Source organism: Stegostoma tigrinum, chromosome 20 (assembly GCF_030684315.1).
Source record: "Stegostoma tigrinum isolate sSteTig4 chromosome 20, sSteTig4.hap1, whole genome shotgun sequence".
NCBI classification, from domain to species: Eukaryota; Metazoa; Chordata; class Chondrichthyes; order Orectolobiformes; family Stegostomatidae; genus Stegostoma; species Stegostoma tigrinum.
In genome coordinates, this window is record NC_081373.1 from 19,641,531 (window position 1) to 19,660,598 (window position 19,068).

Here is a 19,068-nt window from a genome sequence, read left to right on the forward strand (position 1 = left end):
TTTAGAGCCAATTTCAACAGAATCCAAATCTGTTTCTAATATAAATAAATAATTTCTACAACAATGTAAATGGTAAAGTATGAGCATAGATCATGTTCACATCTAGAATTTTGATTTGAATTCAGCCCTGTATTCTCTGCTGTCTGAAAAGATTCTGGACCAAGATCCATGGTGATCATGACAAAATGCTGCCTCAAATCAAAGGCATTACAGTCTTAGAGGGACTATACAACACTTGGTGGCATTAGCACGTGCATGCCTATAGCACTTGCTTGTATTAGACATGTGGAAACTGCAAAGCAGAATAACTAAGATGAAATAAGTGAATAACAGTTATAAAGTGGCAAGGCAGATCTGTTTAAGTAGTAACATTCCAGCCCTTTTACTCTCTGGTGCCATTGTATCTAGTCCCTTTACTCACCCCCAGCCATTAATCAACGTTTTATTATGAAAATTTGTTATTTCCTTATCCTGTCACTTTACTAGTCTTAGGCACAATACCTGAAGCTGAGCTTTGATTTTATTCATCCTCCACCTGTTGTCCATTGAGAATATTTTCAAGGAAATCACTTCACACTTGTAGATATTGCAGCAATGTTCACTTTGAGCCTGGGATTATTGCTGGCAGTTCAGAAGAAAATGACAAACCTGAGTTATACCATCAGATTTTAAGTTCTGTCATTAGAGAAGTTGATTATTAGTTCAAATCTAATATTAATCCACATTAAAAATGCCTATTGGTATATAACAGGAGCAGGCTGATTTTGAACACTCACAATGTGCATTCACTCAGCTGCAGGAATCATACTCAATTAAGTTAAACTATTTGCTTTTTATATAATAGATGCAGGAGAACTGCCATTTGGATATTACATCTCCTTTTCAACAACAAAAACAAATGTTGGTGGAAATGTTCAGCAGGCCTGGCAGCATCTGTGAAGAAAAATCAGAGTTAACATTTTGGGTCCGGTGACCCTTTCACCTGGTCTATCTCTGACTGCTCCCTTCCCTTCCTCGACATCTCAGTTTTCATTACTGGGGATAGACTGACCACTAACATTCACTATAAACCTACCAACTCCTACAGCTACCTGGACAATACATCTTCCCATCCTGCTTCCTGTAAAGACTCCGTTACATTCTGTCAGTTCCTCCATCACATATGTTCAGATGAGGCCAACTTCAACAAGGCAGCATCGGAAATGTCCAGCTTCTTCCTCAACTGAGGATTGCCCAGCACTGTTATCGACAGGGCCCTCAACCGGGTCCAACCCATCTCCTGCACTTTCGCTGTCACCACCTCCCTTCCCTCCTGCAACAGCGCTAGGGTTCTCATTGTCCTTATGTACCGTGCCATGACCATCCACATCCTGAAGATTATCAGACATCATTTCCACCACCTCCAGACACACACATTACCCTCCACTCCCTTGTCTGCCTTGTGCAAGGATTATTCCCTCTGGAACATACTCATCCATTCTTCCCTCCCTCCCCAACACCCACAGCACCTTTCCCTGTGACTGCCAAAGGTGTAACATTTACCTTCTCCCTCCACAGTATCCAACGGCCCAAGCATAGCTTCCAGTTGAAGCAGCACTTTACCTGTACTTCCCACAATCTAGTCTACTGCACTTGCTGCTCATAATGTGGTCTCCTCTACTTTGGGGAAACGAAGCATTGACTCAGTGACCACTTCATAGAATATCTACATCTACTTGCAAAAAAGACCCTAAGCTTTCAGTTGCCTGCCAGTTTAACACAACCCTGTTCGCTGGCCAACATTTCTGTCTTGGGCTTGCTGCAGTGTTCCAATGAAGCTTGGTGCAAACTGGAAGAACAACACCTCGTTTTCCACTTGGGAACTCTACAGCCCTCTGGACACAATATGGAGTTCAATAATTTTAGGGCCTAAACTCTCCCATGTCTTAGCCCTCTACCCTACACACCAGGCCTTGTTATCATATTGTCTGCCATTACTCACTACCTGTTGTTAGTCACTAACAGTTCCTACTCTCCTAGCCAGATTATTATCAACTCCTTTGTCTATCCAACTGCTGTTCTCTCTGTTTGGGCTCCAGCCGGCCTATCGTTTACTCCTTAACCCTCCTCCACCCTATCTTCTGCATATTAACAGACATATTCCTATCCACCATCAGTTCAAAGGAAGGGTCACCAGACCCAAAACGTTAACTCTGATTTTTCTTGTCAGGTGCTGCCCCATCTGCTGAGTTTTTCTAGCAACTTCTGTTTTTATTCCTGATTTAGAGCGCCCACAGTTGTTTCGGTTTTTATTTAGTGTTATCTCATTTTTTTCTACTTTAGGAGTTTGCACATAGTATTATGTGACATAGTGTACAGTCATGTAAAGCCAAAGCTATGTCAGCACAAAATAATGCCCTTCCAATGGTCCTTATTTGTTGCCATTCATTTAGTAATATGGTTTGTACCTTTGTAAACTCGAAACTAGGTCTTTGCTGGACCATTGAATTTGTTAGAGGCAACTTTTTCTAATGCAGAGGGTGGTACGTGTATAGAATGAGCTGTCAGAGGAAGTAGTGGAAGCAGGTACAATTACAATATTTAAAAGGCATCAGGATGGGTGCATCAATAAGGAGGGTTTAGAGGGGTTTGGGCCAAACACTGGCAAATGGCACAAGGTTGGTTTCGGATATCTGGTTGGCATGGGCAAGTTGGACTGAAGGGACTGTTTCCATACTGCCTATGACCTGTTGGGATCAGCGTGAGAGTTTTTTGAGCAGGGTTAAAAAACACTGTGCTCCATAATATTAGACAAAAATCAGTTATTTTAGAGGATACGAATGATCTGTTTATCTATCAGTACGATTCTGGAAAACCAGAAGCACTGCACGTTCTTCAGAAAACTGAAAGTATTGCAGAGTTCATGCTGAGCCACAGAAGTGCTGGATCAGATAGTACCAGTTTAAGGAATTAACAACCTGATGCTTAATTTAAAAAAAATTCGTAATTGAAACATTTTCTTGCAAAGAAAACTCTAATAGGTCTATAATAACGTCTTAAATTTCCTTATTGCCTCTATCTATTATGCAGTAACATTTCTTACAATGATCTGCTGCAGCCTATGTTAGCCCTCTGAATCTATGTAAATGTGAAGGTTTGTTCGAGAAACTCTGTCAAAATAAAGTATGTGGTAGTGATACACAAGTAGCTGCTTATCATGCGTAGTATTTAAACCTTCAGTGTTAAATGCTATAAACTTTTAATTACCCACTTGACTACACCAAAGCTATCAGTTAAAGCTTAGTGTCCACCATTCATAACAATATCCTTGCTGAAGCAAAAATTGGAATCTGTCGTTTATTTTCATTGAATAAGACCCTTGAGATGAAGTGGAAATATCTGTGGAATATTGCAGTTATAAGTTTCACTTCGTGGGTAAAATGGAGTCTGTGACAAGCAGAAAAACTATGTCATGTTTTAATGTGTTTACAGAGGAGCTTATGCAACAGGAAATATGTTAGTGCCCACATGCTGTGCAGTGATGAGAATTAAATTGCATGTGTTTGAAGTCACCCTTATTCCTACGTCAGTCCTCCCTCCTGTACTGGTTATTTTCAAGTCAGACTTGATTTATGACTTGATTCCTGCTGTGATTTTACTTGCATGGTCAGTGTGATCATGAAACAGTGTGTCTTTTAAAAGGTATTTCGATATTGTATGGGATAAAGGCTGAACAAAATGACTGCCAGTCATGAGTGTGTGACACAATGCCACAGTAGAGCCCAGAATAAAGTCAATGTGTGTGAATCCACACAACAAAATGTTAAAATGAAATGGAAGAATTAGTTTACAAAGATCATATCTCCTGCTTCTCTTCAGAATTATTGAAGCTGAGCATTGTAAGATTGCTGCTTTTTAGGTGTGTGCTTCCATCTTTGTCATCATTACTGCTATTGGATTACTGGTTTTCATAAAAGTATCACTATATCACAGAAGTTAATCTTCTAGAGTCCAGTACAGAGACAGATCAGCTTGAAGCTGAATGTTTCCATGATGCACCATATGGCATGAGGGTGGAAGTGCATGTTTAGATTAACAAAAAACAAATTTTTGAAGCGTTAAACAAAACTGGAAGTTTCACCTAATTCATGAGAGGCTGTCCAATAATGCATTGGACAGTCCTAGGGGTAGAAGATGCCACACTGTAAGGGGGAATTAATAGAAGCAAACCTTAGGGAGCTAGGAATCACTTTGAAATTAGTCTAGGAACATTGTATTTAAAAAAGAAATTCAGTGTAAGTTTGCCTGATGTTGGATTTTTTTTTACAGTAGTGTTAAAAACAAGGAGAGGGCATTTCATTCTGTAATTTTAATTATGTCACCTATAAATAGTGTTTAGTGAATAATGATTTTAGCTAAATACCTCCATAGTCAATCTATTAACTGGGAGTTAAAATTTCTTTATAAACGATACATTTTCTGTGAATGGACATTAATTTGAAAGATCCAAAACATCTTGACCCATTTGGTTTGCGGTCAGCTTACATCATCATCATCATCATCATCATCATCATCATCATCATCATTATCATTTGGTGTCAGTTTAGTATATCCAAATTCTATACAATCAGCTATCCAGTTCTATCCACCTAATTACAAACTTACTAAATAGAAGCAAAACTAGGCCATTTGGCCCCACCAACCTTCTCTGTCATTAAATATAGAATTAGAGAACAGAAGGAAATCATTTGGCCCATCTTACCTGTACTAGCTGTTTCGAAAAATTTATTAAATTTTTCTTTTGCCTCATAAATTTGTTTTCAAATTCTGTACCCAATTCATTTTTGAACGTCACTATTAATTCTGTTTGCCACCACCCTTTCAGACAATTCATTGTAGATAGTAACTAATCTTTGTATCAAAAACTCATTTCTCTTTCCATCTGCAAGAAAGAAAAATGTTCAAGGTGCAGGAAATGCTCAGCAGATCTACCAGTATCAGTTCAGATTGATGGCCCTTCAGAATTGGATTTCAGTCATGACGACAAATTATTTGCAATCTTATAGATCTCCACAGATGTTACGCTGTTCTGCTCAGTGTTTCATGCATGTTCTGTTTTTTAACCTTAAATCTGTGTCCTGTGTTCGCTGAACCTTTTATCAATGGAACATTGCTTTCCTGATCTCCTTTTGCCAATACCGTTTATAATTTTGTGTGCCAGTATTAAATCTCCCTTTAAACTCTGCTGTTTAAGCAGAACAATTTCTGTTTCTCGTCTGTCTGTGTAAATGAAGTCCCTCCTCGGATGAGGATGTTCAATTTGAAAATCAAACAAAATCAGGTCAGAAATATGATCCAAATTCCATATTCTGTCTTTGGATAAAATCCAAACCCCGCATGCCCTTTGTAACATATACAACCTCTGTTTTTCTCTGCATCACATGACCAAGAAAAGATTGGGATTACTAGGTAATGTAGAGGCCAGGCTTGTAACAGTAGCAGCTGATGGGAAGCAAATCTGCTATTGAAAACTAAGATGTTCCCTCATGAAGCAACTTAAAGGTTTTGGAGTAGTTTTATGTTCGGAGTGTATTTATGTCTGAGAGTGATGCAGTTTCTTTAACTTGTTCATTCCTTGTGTCATACCATTTCTGTTATTTTGTAACATTATTTTAGCACACAATACTTAGTCTTTGTATTTATCGTCTATCTAATGAAGAAGATTTTAGCATTCCCACTAATTGGAGTTAGTCTATTTACAGGATACTTGCAAAAATAAAGGAAGAATAAACTGTACACCAACGTGTCAACTGATCTAATTAAACAGAGTAGAGAATGTGATTTTCTGTTCTTTGGACACAGTGTCATGTTCGTTGTGGCCAAGACATCTGGCATTCTGGTGACAAGCACTGCTATGTCATTACCTCTAATTACAGAAAAGCTTCTAAATTAGCAATTAACACTTATTTCTTTGACAGGAGTAGCTGCAAAGCATTTTTTTATTTGGCTCTTCCTGTTTTGTGCATAGCTCAGTTCTTTTAGGAGATGATTATCTGTAAAGTATTTCTCTCAATTTTTCTTTGGAACAACTGATTCTCTGCTAGCTATACTGTCATATTTAAGAGCATTGATAACACACTTCTAGGTTCTGTTTATTGATAAGCCCTTTTTATTAATTACAATTTTTTGCAATATAACCAATAAGGTGGATAATGGCTCGCCAGTAAGTATGGTATATTTTGATGTTTGAAGCATTCGATAAGGTCTCATACAAAATACAGTTGCAGAAATTAGGGCTTGTGTGGTAATATGCCAGCACAGATTCAGGTTTGGCCAACAAACAAAAAAAAAGCATAGGTATTAAAAACAGGTAATTTCCAGATTTACAGTTTCAATTAACAATGTAATGCAAGCTGCTTGGGTCTTAGATTGGAACAGTTATGTTAACAATTTAGAAGAAGTAAGTGGCTGTGATGTGTCCAGATTTCCTGATAGAAATTTAGGTGAGAAACTGAGTCTACAGTGACACAAAAGGTATGTTAACATGATTTCAACAGTTTAAGTAAATGAGCAACAACATGACAGATGAGCTATATTCGGAAGAAAAATTGAAGTTCTTTACTTTGAAAGAAATTTTAAAAAGCAGAACTTTTATTAAATGGTAAGAAACCGAGAAACATTTGTATTCAGTGTGATCTGGGCGCGTATACAAACAAGAAAGTTACCCTGAGATAACAAAGTGTAGAGCTGAATGAATACAGCAGGCCGAGCAGGAAGGAAGGATCTAGACCCGAAACGTCAGCCTTCGTGCTCCTCTGCTGCTGCTTGGCCTACTGAGTTCATCCAGTTTTACACCTTGTTGTCTCAGATTCTCCAGCATCTGCAGTTCCTACTATCTAAGAAAATTACTCTGGAGCTTTAATTAGAAAGAAAATGGCATTTTAGACTTAGCACAATGGAGTTGGAGTATAAAAGTAAAAATGTGTGGCTGCCAAGCTATATGGATTTGTTGAGACCACATTTGGAGTACAATGCACATTTTTGGTCATCTTATTTAAGGAAGGACCTAGAGGGATAAAAAAAAACTACATAATATCAACTCCTTGGATGAGAGGAATGGCCAGTGTGGAGAAATTGCGTAGACTTGGCCTTTATTCTCTACAAATTTAAAAGTGAGAGTTGATATCATTGGAAAAAAAATCTTACATGTACGTAGTAGCCTGAAGGTATGGATACAGGCTGCAGTTTCTCTCTTTCATATTGCTGACTAGAAATCCCCCCCCCGCCCTTTACTGCCTGTCATTGGCGTATGTTGGAAGGATTTGTACGTTGACATTCACTTTGTTTGGTCATGTTATGAGAACACCTAGGGACACCACTGTCTGCAAGTTCCCTTCCAAGCCACTTAACATGCTGGCTTGGTAATATGTTGCTGTTACTTCACTGTCACTGGATCAAAATCCTGGAAATCCCTCCCTGGGGACATTGAGGATCAACCTGCAGCATGTAAACTGCGACGGTTCAAGAAGGCAGCTCACCACCAACTTTTCAAATGCAGCTAGGATGGGCAATAAATGCTGACCAGCCAGCAATGCTCACTTCCCACAAATGAATTTTAAAAATGTTAAATCAATTAAAGCATATAGAAATCATGCAGGAAGCACCTGTGCTTTTAATCATTCGATCACATGTAATTGATGAAAGAACACATTGTTGTTTCTTTAAATTAATCCATTGCATGCTTATGAAAGAAAATGTAATGGCAGAACATCTTTGTGCAAGACAATGTATAAAAGGCTATATTTACCTGTCTCTGTGTGCTTTTTATCCTTCTTATTCTAATTTCTCTGTAAACTGGAGCCCTTTTCAAGATGTTCCTCAGCCACAGGTTTGTTATACTGAATATTTGCTGAGTGGTAAATGTTCTCTGCAAAGTTTTGTTTGTTTGTGGTGGTCATATATTCAGATGACTTATTGAAGTGATTGAATTGTGATTTAGATTTGATACCAGGATCCAAATCTTCCTTTACACTCAAACATCCAACCAGTGGGCTTTCATTACTTGCAAACCAAGCACACTATACATTATATACGACTGTTTTCTCACACTATATTTGCTTAATCACACCAGAGTAGTGTTCATCGTGAACCATGTTGGAATGCGTGCAGAATACGGAGTGCAGAGGTGAACCAGCTAGAAGGCCCACATTGATTCTCCAACACAGTACACAGTAAACTTGACTTCTCCCCTCCTTACCTCCTGCTTGTCCATGCCAGGTCTGTATGACCTCCATACCACTGACCCTGTTCGTACATTGTATGTTCTGTATACTTAATGCAATATCCATGGAAATGTTTTTAAAATGAACACCTCGCCATTGAATAAAAATCCCTGTAGTATTGATACAAGGAAAAGATGTGTTCTGCCAAGTGGTGAGAAAAGCCTGTAGTACCCGGAATCTCATTAACTTGTGTTAGAGAACCAGAAACCACATCAAAGGTAGGTAGTCCATTACTGTAACTTCTTGAAATTCATTCATTCTCATGTTGCAATCCAGGAACACTTGAAATTTAGCCAAGCATTCAGAATGGCCACAATTATTCCAAACAATAATGTAATGTCTAGGAAAGAGAGAACAGAAGACACTCATAGATAACAAAGTATACAGCTGGATGAACCCAGCAGGCCAAGCAGCATCTTAGGAGCAAAAAGCTGACGTCTTGGACCTAGACCCTTCATCAGAAAAGGGGGATGGGGAGAAGGTTCTGAAATAAATAGGGAGAGAGGGGGAGGCGGATCAAAGGTGGATAGAGGAGAAGATAGGTGGAGAGGAGACAGACATGTTAAAGAGGCGGGGATGGAGCCAGTAGAGGTGAGTGTTGGTGGGGAGGTAGGGAGGCGATGAGGTTAGTTGGTAGGAAGTGGAGGTGGGGCTTGAGGTAGGAGGAGGAGGTAGGTGAGAGGAAGAACAGGTTAGGGAGGCGGGGACGAGCTGGGCTGCTTTTGGGATGCAGTAGTGGAAGGGAAGATTTTGAAGCTTGTGAAATCCACATTGATACCATTGGGCTGCAGGGTTCCCAAGCGGAATATGAGTGCTGTTCCTGCAACCTTCGGGTGGCATCATTGTGGCACTGCAGGAAGCCCATGATAGACATGTCCTCTAAGGAATGGGAGGGCGAATTGAAATGGTTCGCGACTGGAAAGTGCAGTTGTTTGTTGCGAACCGAGCGTAGGTGTTCTGCAAAGCAGTCCCCAAGCCTCCACTTGGTTTCCCTGATGTAGAGGAGGCCACAACGGGTACAGCGGATGCAGTATACCACATTGGCAGATGTGCAGGTGAACATCTGCTTGATGTGGAAAGTCTTCTTGGGATCTGGCTTGGGGGTGAGGGAGTAGGTATGGGGGCACTTCCTGCAGTTGCAAGGGAAAGTGCTGTTGTGGTGGGGTTGGAGGGAAGTGTGGAGCAGGCAAGGAAGTCACAGAGAGAGTGGTCTCTCTGGAAAGCAGACAAGGGTGGGGAGGGAAAATTGTCCTTGGTGGTGAGATTGGATTGCAGATGGCGGCCTCCACTGCACCTGCCCCCTGGATGAGGCATTCCACTCGCAGATGTCCTCGTTTTTCAAGGACAGCAACTTTTCTCCCGCAGTAGTCGAGAATGCCCTTGACCGTGTCTCCCGCATTTCCCGCAACTCATCCCTCACACTCCGTCCCTGCAATAACCACCAAAAGCGAATCCACACTCCCCTCCAACCCCACCAAACTCAGCACTTTCTCCTGCCACCGCAGGAAGTGCTACACCTGCACCCATACCACCTCCGTCAACCCTATCCCAGGCCCCAAGAAGACTTTCCACATCAAGCAGATGTTCACCTGCACGTCTGCCAATGTGGTACACTGCATCTGCCGTACCCGTTGTGGCCTCCCCTACATCAGGGAAACCAAGCGGAGGCTTGAGGACCGCTTTGCAGAACACCCTCGCTCGGTTCGCAATAAGCAACTGCACCTCCCAGTTGCGAACCATTTCAACTCCCCCTCCCATTCCTCAGACGACATGTCCATCATGGGCCTCCTGCAGTGCCACAACGATGCCACCCGAAGGTTGCAGGAACAGCAACTCATATTCCACTTTGATACCATTGGGCTGCAGGGTTCCCAAGTGGATTTCACCAAGCTTCAAAATCTGCCCCCCCCCCCCCCCCCCCCCCCCCCCCCCCCCCCCCCGCCACTGCATCCCAAAAGCAGCCCAGCTCGTCCCCACCTCCCTAACCTGTTCTTCGTCTCACCTATCCCCTCCTCCCGCCTCAAGCCCCACCCCCACTTCCTTCCTGCTAACTTCATCCTGCCCCCTTGACCTGTCTGTCTTCCCCGGACTGACCTATCCCCTCCCACCTCCCCACCCACACTCACCTCCACTGGCTCCATCCCTGCCTCTTTAACTTGTCTGTCTCCTCTCCACCTATCTTCTCTATCTACCTTTGATTCGCCTCCCCCTCTCTCCCTATTTATTTCAGAACCCTCTCCCCCTCCCCCATTTCTGCTGAAGGCTCTAGGCCCAAAACATCAGCTTTTGTGCTCCCAAGATGCTGCTTGGCCTGCTGTGTTCATCCAGCTCCACGCTTTGTTATCTCGGATTCTCCAGCATCTGCAGTTTCTGTTATCACAGAAGACTCTCATTTCAGTTTTGAGTGCCAATCAATGTTACAGAGCAGGTGTAAGGTTTTCTTTCAAGATTGGTATAATTTAAATATCAAAATCATGGATGTTTAACAGCCAGTGCTATTGAAGTTGCAGGAAAAAATATAACAAATAAAAACAAATTGCTGGAAAAACTCAGCAGGCCTAGCAGCATCTGTGGACACAAAGGAGAATTAAGGTTTCAGGCCCAGCTGTGAAGAATGACCATTCGGCCTGAAATGTTAACTCTGCTTTCTGCCCATAGATGCTGCCAGACCCTTTGAGTTTCTCCACCAGTTTCTGATCCTGTTTCAGATTTCCAGCATCTGCAGTTCTTTGTATTTTGTTTTTAAAAACAAAATACAATCTAGGTCGAAAATATTTTGTAACATTTTTTAACTGCAGCATAGTGCTTTTACATGAGCAAAAGTACTGTAATGTATGTGAACCAATATGCAATTGGTCAATTAAAACTTGCTTTTTAAAAGGTAGGTCCCAATGATGGATAACTGGATTAAAAGGACATTTACTTTGCAAAACAGCACCTAAATGTGGCATTTGATGGTGTGAGACACATTATACTTGACCTTTCAGGATGTTACGTACTCTGGAAAGCTTCTATTTCCTTCACAGAAACTCAAACCTAGCTGCTTTTTATGGGTTTCCAAAACCAGACATAAATGGTGTGTAAGAGGAAATTTGATTTAAAGTGGTCAACTATACCACAGTAATGTGAGGGGAAGAATGGGCTTTGCATCCTGATTACTACGTAAGGTTAGAGGAAACGGAGTGGGGTTGGAATTGTTGAGAAAAATTTGGTTTCCTCCAGAAACAAACAAAACATATATTCACAGATTAATAAAAATTCGGTCCTTGATATTTTAATGTAGTATTGCTTTACTGTTTTCAATCTTTGCGTCTTTATATGTTAGCTATCCATAATCTTTATTATTTCTTACTAAGTCTTTTTAGCCATGTCCCACACTCTTGCCCATGTTCACCTTTTCACCTGTCTACTGATTGTGATGCTAGTGTCATGGGGTTTCATTGAATATTTGCAGACCCTTGTACTTCATACAAATCTCCGTTTTGCCACTATGAGAGAGCAGGCAATCTTCGAAACGAGAACAAAACTAAGTCCGTTGGTCCTTTTTTCTTATACTGGTTCGAACTACTGTACTCACTTACTTTATATGTCCTTCAATCACCTGCCTCTGGCAATGCATTCAGATATTGTCTAAATATGTTTGTTCACTTGCTGCAATGACCTTCAGCGTTTAATGCAAACTCTTATTATTTTGAAGTGCCTGATTCCCCCACCCCCCTTAGTTCTGACTTCCTACCTTTAACCATATGCCCCCTAATATTTCAGCGCCTTGCTAGAGGCAATAAGTACCCAGATGACTTTGGAAAATTACATTAAAAACTTGGAAATTTCAATTCAATCACTTTAAGGTCTCTTTTAACAAATAAAACAAATTCAGATTCCTTAGCCTTTCCACAAAAGTTGAAGTATTTGTTGCTACTGTTGTTCAGTGTTTCTGCATGATTTTTGGAAGGAATGTTATTTTTAATCAGCATTTGAGACAAAGGTACATTCTTATAAGTTAAAAAGACATCCACGTAAAGGTAATGTTAAATGAAAACAAAATAAACATTCATTAACTTCTGTGTGTCATCAAAAGTAGTTTGTATCATGTCATCAAAAGTTCTTTCATCTCTATTTGTGAAAATCAACATGAAGATGGTATCTGAGACACAGCCTGAGAGAGATAACAAAGTGTGAAGCTGGATGAACACAGCAGGCCAAGCAGCATCTTAGGAGCACAAAAGCTGATGTTTAGGGCCTAGACCCTTCATCAGAGAGGGGGATGGGGTGAGGGCTCTGGAATAAATAGGGAGAGAGGGGGAGGCGGACCGAAGATGGAGAGAAAAGAAGATAGGTGGGGAGGTAGGGAGGGGATAGGTCAGTCCAGGGAAGACTGACAGGTCAAGGAGGTGGGATGCGGTTAGTAGGTAGGAGATGGAGGTGCGGCTTGGGGTGGGAGGAAGGGATGGGTGAGAGGAAGAACAGGTTAGGGAGGCAGAGACAGGTTGGACTGGTTTTGGGATGCAGTGGGTGGAGGGGAAGAGCTGCGCTGGTTGTGTGGTGCAATGGGCGGGGGGGACGAACTGGGCTGGTTTTGGGATGCAGGAACAGCAACTCATATTCCGCTTGGGAACCCTGCAGCCCAATGGTATCAATGTGGACTTCACCAGCTTCAAAAATCTCCCCTTCCCCCACCGCATCCCAAAACCAGCCCAGTTCGTCACCACCCCCCTCACCCCGCACCACCGCAACCCCCCACCCCGCACCACCGCACCCCCCCCACCCCGCACCACCGCACCCCCCCCGCACCACCGCACCCCCCCCCCACACCGCACCACCGCACCCCCCGCACCACCGCACCCCCCCCCCACCCCGCACCACCGCACCCCCCCCACCCCGCACCACCGCACCCCCCCCACCCCGCACCACCGCACCACCCCCACCCCGCACCACCCCCACCCCGCACCACCCCCACCCCGCACCACCCCCACCCCGCACCACCCCCACCCCGCACCACCGCACCACACAACCAGCCCAGCTCTTCCCCTCCACCCACTGCATCCCAAAACCAGTCCAACCTGTCTCTGCCTCCCTAACCTGTTCTTCCTCTCACCCATCCCTTCCTCCCACCCCAAGCCGCACCTCCATCTCCTACCTACTAACCTCATCCCACCTCCTTGACCTGTCCGTCTTCCCTGGACTGACCTATCCCCTCCCTAACTCCCCACCTATACTCTCCTCTCCACCTATCTTCTTTTCTCTCCATCTTTGGTCCGCCTCCCCCTCTATCCCTATTTATTCCAGAACCCTCACCCCATCCCCCTCTCTGATGAAGGGTCTAGGCCCGAAACATCAGCTTTGTGCTCCTGAGATGCTGCTGGCCCTGCTGTGTTCATCCAGCCTCTCATTTTATTATCTTGGATTCTCCAGCATCTGCAGTTCCCATTATCATTGATGTTGATACTGATTGGCCAGAATGGAAAATGATCCATTCCATAGTACTTCTATCCATTATCACGATGAGTGTAATATTGAACAAAAGGCACTTGAATTTTAGTAAAGCCATTAACAAGGTTCCACATGGTAGACTAATTAGTAAAGTTAGGTCACATGGGATTCAGGGTGAACTTGCTAATTGGTTACATAATTTGTTTAATGGCAGGAGACAGAGGGTAACGGTGGAGGGCTGCTTTTCAGACTGGAGGCCTGGGTGTTCCACAGAGGTCAGTTTTGGGTCCTGTTTTGCTTATCATTTTTATATAAATGATTTGGATAAGAATACAGAAGGCATGGTTAGTAAGTTTGCAGATGACACCAAAATTGGTGTCATTGCAAACAGTGAAGAAGGTTTTCTAAGATTGCAAAGGGATCTTGATCAAATGGGTCAATAGGCTGAAAAATGGCAGATGGAGTTCAAAGTCGATAAGTGCGAGGTATTGCATTTTGGTACAACAAATAAGGGTAGGGTTTATACAATTAGTGGTAGGGTTTTGGGTAGTGTACTGGAACAGCGGGACCTAGGAGTGCAGGTACATAATTCTTTAAAGTTTGCATCACATATAGACAGAATGGTTAGAAAGGTGTTTGGCACGCATATCTTAATTGCTTAGTGCTTTGAGTATAAGAGTTGGGATGTTTTGTTGAGGTTGTACGGGACACCGGTGATGCCTGTATTAGAATACTGTGTCCAGTTCTGGTCAACCAGTTATAAGAAAGGTAGTATCAAGCTGGAGAATTTTCAGAAGAGATTTACCAGGGTGTTGCCAATTATGGAAGGGTTGAGTTATAAAGAAAGATTGGATAGACTGGGACTTTTTTCACTAGAGTGTAGAGGGTTGAGAGATGACCTGATAGAAGCTTATAACATAATGAGAGGTATGGATACAGTTGATGGCATTTGTCTTTATCCGAGGATGGGGGATTTCAAGACTCGGGGGCATTTTTTCAATATGAGAAGACATGAGGGGCAAATTTTTTACACAGAAGGCAGTTCTTGTGTGGAATGAACTTCCTGATGAACTGGTGGATGTGGGTACAATTACAACATTTAAAAGGCATTTGGATGGATATATGAATAGGAAAGGTTTGGAGGGATATGGGCCAGGAGCAGGCAAGTAGAACTAGTTTACTTTGCACCCTGCACTCTGGGAAGATGATGGCTGAGTGGTATAATCACTGGACTGTTAATCCAGAGACCCAAGTAATATTCTGGGGACCCAGGTTCAAATCCTGCCACAGCAGATGGTGGAATTTGAATCCAATAAATATCTGGAATTAAGAGCCTAATGATGACCACGAATCCATTGTCAATTGTTGGGCAAAACCCATCTGGTTCACTAATGTCCTGTAATGTCCTGTAATGGGAAGGAAACTGCCATCCTTACCTGGTCTAGCCTATATGTGACTCTAGATCCACAGCAATGTGAGTGACTCTCAACTGCCTCTGGGCAATTAGGGAGGGGCAGTAAATGCTGCCTAGTCAGTGATGCCCTCATGCCATAAATTAATTAATAATCCATGTTTGGCATGGTCTGGTTGGGCTGAAGGGTTTGTTTCTGTGCTGTTTGACTCTGAGAAGAATTATTTCTGATTGTTAGGTATAACAACATAAGAATAACATGCCCACAACATAATTCTTTCCAAAATAAGTGTTGTTTTATAGTCATGCGTGTTTCTGCAATTCCAGCTTATAGCAATCATCATTGTAAACGTTTTTTGGCTTGATTGTCTGATTAAAGATAAGCACTTTAAATGTTGGATGCTAAGCTTGGATAATGCCAACAGTTGAGTAATGTCAGACTGATGTGCAGAGGGATCCCTTGTATTAGTTCAGGAGAGCATTTTGTATCTCTTTCTTAATTGTGTCACGTCACCAGCAATCTCCAAAAGAATAGTGATATCTCAAAGCTAATTATACGTTTCGGTTTGACTATGTTGGTTGATTTCAAATTCCCAGTAATCTAATCCTTAAAGCTTTTCCTTCAGTGGAAGAAAATTATTGCTTATATAGCCACGAGCTATCCTGGCAATTTTCCAATAACATCTTCTTGACCTTTTGATTAGGTTGGGGAACAAATTGAGGCTTTGCAAATACAGAAAAAAGATGTATATCTGTTGCAGCTTTGGTTATTTAGAAATTTCTCAGTTATGGCTACTGTTTTTGCAAACTAGATTACCAGGGCAAGAACTGAGAATTTTTTTGAAAAATAATATTGATACTGATATTTACGTAACAGTGCAAAATTTCTTTACTGAGTTCTGAAGTCATTGGGAAGGCCAATATTAATTATGTAATACAACTCGTGTTAATTTTCTGTGATTCAAATGTTACAATTTTAAGAATTAAGTTGAGAATATTTTCCACTTTGAGCTTGCAGTCCCTTCGTATGTGACATGTCGGCATGCAGGGTAATATATTTTATTTGGCATTTGTTCAGATTAAAGTTTCTCCAATTATTTAATTTAGGTCTGTTTGAGTGCATTCAGTTGACACTGGTCATGTAGGTTAGTATAGTTAGCAAACCTTACAGGAGTCTTAAGGTGTTGCTTTGAAGTCACTATGGTGTAAAGAATTGGCCAAAATGATTCCTAGCTAACAAACCCTAACCCTTTAAGGCCATTTCACAGCCAGTCTTCGATGGCAAGTGGTAGTGTGTTTCTGTAATAGCAATGATGTCCCAGTCACATGTTTCCAACTGTGCCCTAATTTCATCTGCCTTATCTGTCAGGCCTCTTGCATTGAAGTCAATGCAGTTTAACTTATTCATCTTACCTTGTTCTCTGCCAAGCTCTTGTCTGCCTTAACTATTTGACTTGCTCCGCTTGCTTACTGTCCCAGCCTCAGCTCTTCCCTTTTCTTGCTATTGCTTTTATATTGCCTGGTGTTTGACCAGGTTGAGGGGGCTTATTGAAGGGTGATGGTTGCTGTGTTCCAGATGGAGTTTGATGGATCCCCGATGCAGTGCATTGTTCCACTGTTTGTGGGCCACATTGTACTGTGGCGGCTCTGCGGTTCTAATCGACACCTCAGTATCTGCACTTAGTGTATATGTATTTTATCTTTTTTGACACTCTTGTCAAACAGTGATCAGTCATATCTGCTATTTTAAACAACTCTTGCACTTTAACATTCTGATTTGCTAAGTCAAAATATTTTATCTTTTTCATTTTGTGTCCTTATGAAAGGATGAGATCATTAATACTTCATCAGATACACTCTGTGGTTGGAACTAAAGTATTGATGTATCTAGGTAGCTGTTTTGCTTTATGCAGAAGTCAAGTCAACCCAAATGCAATTACAGAATTGAGTGAATAAGAGAACAAGCTCCCAGCTCACCAGGAATGACACTGGAAAACTGGGGCAACTGTAGCTGTGTTGTGCTTAATTCATAGACTAATATGCAAATACTTTTTCCTCAAAGGCCATTTACAGAGTAGCTACCTGAATAAATTGTTTGTTTTCAGTCAAGTGGTGGGCGCTCTGCTGCTGCTATTTGGAAGCTGGTTTCAACAGATTTCACCTTCAAGTATCAAGAGATTATGCCATTATCTCCAGGTTGGCCTGATGCAAACCCAGATTTTCTGAGCTACCTACAAATATTTTGATACTTGTTGGTGAAAGTTCAAAGCGTGTTAAATTCCATGTCCATCTTCCCCAGAATTCCAAGTGAATTTCTTCAATTGTTTTCTCCCCCTTCACAATACAAAAATGGCTCTGACCAGTGTCAGTAATGACGTCTTAATAAACATCCTATTGTTTGCAGCTGTTGACCACATCACCCTCTTCCAGTGTTTCTCCACTGTCATCCAACTGGATGACAATTCATTCACCAGGTAATGTTCTTATCTTCTGATTGTAGCCACAGAACACCTCTAATGACCTTGCCCATCTCTTCATAACAAACACATTCATGTTGCCTTGCCAACGTCATCTGAACGTATTGTGTTAGTTTTGCATGTACACTGACTGTACGTAGTAACACCTTACACTATTGTTGACCCTTGTAAATTTCTCGATGCTTGTCTGACATTTCATTCTGGTTGATCAGTAATTTCCTCCAACTAAACAATGGGAGAACCACAGCCAATGCCTTTGGTTAGTTTCTTAGCTACGGATCCCATCCCCACACCTGGTAAAAGTCTGAATCTGAATAACACTGCTTGCAAGCTTGGTATGCTATTTCATACTGAGATGTTCCTGACCACACACCCACTTCATTCTTAAGACCACTTATTTGTGGTATCACCTGACTCCCTGCCTGCCTCAGCTTCTCTGTTTTTGAAAGGCTGACTCACATCTATATTGTTGCTGGAATGAACTATCCCAACACACTCTTGGCTGCACTCCTATCTTCCGAGAGCCTAAGCTCTTTCAAAACTCTGCTGATATGTTAACTTGCACTTGGTCCTATTTGTTAATTACTCCTCTGCTCGCTGACATACAGTGTGTCCTAGCTAAATGCCAACTCGGTTTTAACATTTTCGTCCACATTGTCAAATTTGACTGTGGCACTTCAAACCTTATTTCTGTAAACTCTTCCAGACCTTCAATCTAGAACCTTTTGTAATAACTGTGCCCCTCCAGTTTTCAACTCTTGCAAACCCCTGATTTCAATTGCATCACCACTGACAACTGTGCCTTTAAAGACCAAGGATCTCGGTTCATTCTTTTCCTAAACCTTTTTTTGCCTATTGATCCACCTTTAATACGCTTCATGAAAGCTGACTTTTTGACTAACTATACCAAACTTCACAAATGGCTCAGTATCTCGAATTTTAGATAATGCTTTAAAGAAGCACATTGGGATGTTTTGTGGAAAAAAAGGCATTGTGTAAATGCCAACATGTTGAAGATTCTTGCCTAACCTTTCCTTAATTTCTCTTCCTGACTTGCTGCTTGATATTGTTATTTTCTGTGTAGATGTGTTCTTTTGTCATTCATGCTCATTTCATCTGTGACATTGATACACATCCTCAGGGATGAACAGCATTGGTGTTGTTCCAAATGTGTTCGATTTATAATAGTGAGGAAGACTTTCTGTGGAAAACTACAAAGGAGCAAAGCTCTTAAACTTTCTTTGGTGCAATGTGTTAATCTCCAGATTGTGCCACATATTATATACGGATATTAAACAACTTCCTAGGATTGAGAAAATGCCCACTCAAAGAACATTTGACCGTTTAGTGATTGTAAAATCTTGTTTTTAAAAAGGATATTTTGCCTTTTATAAGCTAAATTTGTTTAATTTGATCTGCAAGAAGAAAGGGCTTTAGAGAGAAGTAGCCAAAGTCTTCAACAGTTTGAAGTTCTTTGGGGTGGATTCCT

General features: G+C 41.6%; 1 protein-coding gene across 1 annotated transcript in view; it reads left to right on the forward strand.

Moving 5' to 3' along the window:
- pdzd8 (PDZ domain containing 8) overlaps window positions 1–19,068 on the forward strand; it is a 210,087-nt gene that overhangs the window by 158,955 nt on the left and 32,064 nt on the right. The window lies entirely within an intron of this gene.